The sequence below is a fragment of the Anguilla rostrata genome, chromosome 8 (assembly GCF_018555375.3).
Source record: "Anguilla rostrata isolate EN2019 chromosome 8, ASM1855537v3, whole genome shotgun sequence".
NCBI lineage: Eukaryota > Metazoa > Chordata > Actinopteri > Anguilliformes > Anguillidae > Anguilla > Anguilla rostrata.
Genome location: NC_057940.1, coordinates 31,459,145 through 31,463,985, shown reverse-complemented (window position 1 = coordinate 31,463,985; position 4,841 = coordinate 31,459,145). Strand labels below are relative to the sequence as shown.

Genomic DNA, 4,841 nt, shown 5'->3' with positions numbered 1-4,841 from the left:
TCGATAAAATATGTTCTCCAGGCCCAGAGTGACGGAGATGGTATTCCAAGGACATGGAGAACTTCTCATCTTGTTCGGTTCTACACCCCTTTGGTGTAGAATAAATGGTAAACAAGGTTGCATGTGCCAAGCGCAGCCGCATGGATGTTGCATGAGGCTCATCTGTAAAATCGTTCAGGAGACTTAACTGCTCCACTGGGTTTGACATTATAACAGAACATCATTAAAATTTCTGAGCCTCCTCAACACCTGTTGATTTTTGTATAAACAAATAGCAAAGATGCCAAATGCAGTATGTTCTCAGGCATGCAAAATCTCCATTACCACTGGAGAATACTCAGAAAACCTGGGGACTGGCTGTTCTGCCCAAACCCAGGGTTTTCTGTTGGGTGAAGGGGGGGTGATGGGAGGAGGAGTGTAGGTTTCACTGTCTGAGGGGTTGTGCATATGACGCAGTTTAGGACCAGGAACCTTGACGCAATGCTGCAGAAGCACAAATCCCAGTGCAAATGTGCATTCCATTGAAAATTCCTTTTTCATTCATTCTCTCCCTCTCTCTCACTCTCTCTCTCACTCACAGCCAGCTTGCTTTGAAAGCCTTCTCGGATTCCAGCAGCGTAGACAACACACTCGTCACTCTATCTTCCTCTCAGAAGATAAACTTCTTGCAACCAAGGGATCATAGTGAGAAGTGATGCATGAACTAGGGTAACCCAGCAACCCAGGAACTTCAAGAATAGATTATTCCGGTTTCCTACTGAGAAGTCACGATTTGCTTAACTTTGCTCAAACCCTGCTCTGACTCATTGATTTTCGAGCAGTCTTACTCATGTTTTTATAACTACGCAAAAGCTATTTTGTGATGACTGTGCGCTGACCGAGGTGAAATTTTTTATACAGCATCATGGAATCAGGCACCCAAATTATTTCTGTAAATCTATTGGCTATCCATCCATATACATTAGTAATACCTTTTCAAAGCTATTTTTCATGAATGGTGAGTCTAGCACATTCGTTCAGAGTACAGGCGACATCACAGTGGGGTGTAATTATCCAATCAGAGAAGCTCTTTCAGGCCGGCTCTCTCCCTGATTAGGCGGATTACCCGCAGCAGTCCCACACCTGGTGTGTGTACACAGGATCTAACTACACTCTCCAGACTGCATCTGGCTACATTGTTCTTTTAAAGGTAGGGACATGCTGGCTCATGTTTACCTCTACAACACCCCCCACCCACATTCCCTATGGATTGGATGAGGGGGAGACTCCACTTGGAGACTGGAATGGAGAGCCAAGGGGTGTGGCATTCCTTGCTATGTCTGCCTGTCGCTCAACAAACACACCCAAACACCGCACACAGAACAGTGCACCATTTAGTGTCCGCATGTATATGGAATCTCAGAGGTGAAAGGGAGCATAAAACAACCTTTTAATAGTTTTGTGTAGGACAGCAAGCAGCTGGATCCAAAACAGAGCAGCCTGCTATTTAAATGAATTAAAAATCATTTTTTAACTATTAAAATGTCCGCAGGCCACTAAGATGTGGTTCCCCCTTGAGAGACAGGAGGGTACATCGGTGTCTTCTCTAATTGATTCAAGGAAGAAGAGACAAAGGTGAACCTACTGTACCGAATGCAAAGAGGAGAGGCGAGTCCATTCATGTGTGTGTTTGTGTGTGTGCGTGTGTGTCTGTGTGTGTCTTCACCCAACCCCCCTTCCCTGTATGATGTCACTCAGCTCTCATAAACATTTGATAGTGGGGGTCTCAGGTGCTTCTTCATTAGCCCCCTCCCCTCTTCACAGCGCATCCCCCAAATCCCCAGTGGGATTGTCCCAACCCTGCCAGTCGGTCACTCCACCGTTCAATACCTGTTATCTTAAGTTCGATCGCTCCAGAAACAGCCCCTGCCAGGGACTGCGTATTGACCTGGCTTTGAGTCTCCCCCTCCAGTGGGGCACGGGAGAGAATCAGACAGAACATACTCTAACAGAGGGGAATTACTGGTGCCTGTAAATCTCACATAACTTGATAACATCTGTCAGATTGTGGCTATGTATCTCTGGCCACCTAACCATCCCTCAGTTTATATAATTAAATCTGTTACTCTCTGACCACCTCTACTAATGTGTGGGGCTTCTGCAGAGATTAGGATCATTTAGCTTGGGGCAGGAAACACATTAGTGATGGTTTTGGTGAGTTAAGCCCTCCACCAGCACATACTTCCAAACTGTAAAGTGCACTGAGATGCTTGGACAGGATTGAAAGGGTTGATATACATTCAGCTCATTATGATGATCATTATCACACTGGAAATGACAGGTAGCTTTTGCTGGGGACTCTCTGGAGTATTGCAGGGATGCACACTCTTCTCTGAGCGCTGAGAGAGGCTGAGGAGAATCTCTCTGTACTCCAGACCATCAAAGGAATTCATCTCAGGATGTTTTTCTCCCCGCTGCTCCCGTTGCACAATTTGTTACGAGATTCTAAAAACAGACCTGAGCCTGCGGGTGTGTCTGACCGCCACGGCTATTTTATCTGGAATTTCATTCTGCAAAAAATAAAATAATCACTGTGAGAACCTGGAGAGGAATACTTCTGAAATATGTTTTGGAAAACGGGCTCTGGTTTGGCTATGGATACGTCTTACCTGCTTTATCAGATGTCTGGCTCTCAGCCACAGACCGTGGGCTGTGTTCTGGTGACACAGTCCTACGTGGGAATTCTCCACAGGTCCATGCAGCTGCTATTTGTGGAGGGAATGTTACCCGGAGGAATACTTTTTTTGTCTGGCACAACATTCTGAGGGTCCAGATTTTCGTTCTCTGCCCAATCAACAGAGGCCCTTATTTGGCTTTAAAGCAATGGAATATGTCTGTTTTCCTTGTTTTTCTCTCCTATAATTGCTGTGCTACTGCTTGAGGATATTTGTGTTGTCCGACAGCAGAGGGGCTCTTTGAGATGTCTGACATCAGTAGTGGGGTTGATGTTTTCTCTCACTGCTGGCCCTGCCCAGGAGTGGGCGTCTCATGTTGGAGATCTCTGTGGAGAGCCATTGTTCTAGAATTGTCTCGCAGCCGGAGAGCTGGGCCCTCTTCTGCAAGCTGGGACCGCATTCTTGGACGCTTGCGGAAAATCCCGCGTCATGTTCCGTGTTGTGCTCGCATGCTAGTCGCCACGACAACTGGCAGAGGCTGTCCCAGTAGCAACAATAGAGTTACAGAGTTTGACCTGTCTTTCCGTTATGAATATTTTTTCACCTTTAGAGGCACTCTCCATCTACCTGCGGTAGTGCCTGTTCACTAGAAATGAACAGACAACTTCCACAGAGAGTTGAAAACACTTATTCTTAGCAGCCAGTGTAAGCAGCCTTGTTCAGCTTATAATGTTATAGTTTAAAGCGGTGGTTCTCAAACTCTGTCCTGGGGGACCACTGTGTATGCTGGTTTTCATTCCAACCTCCAGAAAGGGCCAGTGTGGGTGCACACACCTGATTCTACTAATCAACCACTAGCGTCTTTAAGCAACTTGATTAGTAGAATCAGGTGTGTGCACCCACACTGGCCCTTTCTGGATAAGAGCTCTAATACATGAAAAGCACCTAATGAAGAAAAATTAACAGCTTGTTAAAATTCTGGGATTGCAGATGAGGTTGGAATGAAAACCAGCATACACAGTGGTACCCCAGGACAGAGTTTGAGAACCACTGGTTTAAAAGGCATAGGCAAAATTGGATGATCTTAGGAGGGACCATGACATGTTTAATAGAGGGAAGTACCAATGAATTTCTGTGAGGGTTGAACAGGGGTGTTTGTGGTTAAAAATGTACTCCTGGGATTAAAAAAAATCAATGGCAGACATCTGTGACTCACCTTAATTATGTATTATGTATCTCTCAGCCCAGCCAGACTGTGGAATTTTTTATGCTGTCTGGAGTGATATGTCATCCTCTACTGGTGATGAGTACTCAGCTGAAAAAAGAGGATTTAAGCTGTAGCACTCAGGGGTTCAAAGGGCTTTCTGGACTTTTTTATCTGTTCTATTTAGGCAAGAGGCTAGGAGAGTCCTTTCTGTAAGACCTTCAGACAACCTCATTTACCCTTCCATTAATATTGATCCTCGTTTAAAGAATCTATGCACGTTGACAGCGCCTGGCTCTCATCAATACTTCTTACCCTCCGGCATTACGTCTGAAAATAGGAGGTTAAGGTTAAGTCTGCTCAGCTGGGGCATACAAGCAAGCGTGTCGTTTTCACATTGCCATCCTGCAGGATTGAAATGGATTGAAACACGTCCTTCCCTGCGTCCCCTGTGTCCTGGGGCAGCACTGCTGAATGTTGGGGACAGAGCCCTGAGCTCTCCGATGAACTGAGAGGCGAGGACACCCTGGCCTCATGGTTTCATGAGGAAATCGGCGATGTAACAGGCGAAAGGACGCCGGTAAAGCTTTTGCGATATTCCATCGCAAATCCCTCCATTGGAGGAGACCTTGAGGAGAAGGCAGAGATGAAGGGTGGAGGCATCTCTCTGTCTCTTTTGCTCTATTTTTTAACCCTGCTCCCAGGCATGTGCCCACAAGCCCCCCCCCCACATTAAATTCTCTGGATTGCTCAGATACGCTATCTGACTGAACTACAGCACACAAAATGAAGTGCGAAGACAAAAGGCGGGAGAGCCAGGAGAAAGACATAATAATGTCCTGATGTACCCTTGTGGCCCTGGGGGTGTTGGTGGAGGCGGGGAAGTGGCGGAGCAGTAACCTTGCTGTTTCTCCACCCCTCCCATAATGGAATTTGCCTTTAAGACTTTAAAAAGCAGGGTTCCAGGAGAGGACAACCGTATG

At 46.3% G+C, this 4,841-nt stretch overlaps 1 long non-coding RNA gene across 1 annotated transcript; it reads right to left on the bottom strand.

The window, feature by feature from the left end:
• Positions 1 to 1,207: 1,207 nt before the first annotated feature.
• Positions 1,208 to 3,206, bottom strand: LOC135261410 (uncharacterized). The gene is made up of 2 exons (XR_010331926.1): positions 2,649 to 3,206; positions 1,208 to 2,549 (listed from the first exon to the last, which is right to left on the bottom strand). It is a non-coding gene; the product is annotated as an uncharacterized LOC135261410 (long non-coding RNA).
• Positions 3,207 to 4,841: the final 1,635 nt, after the last annotated feature.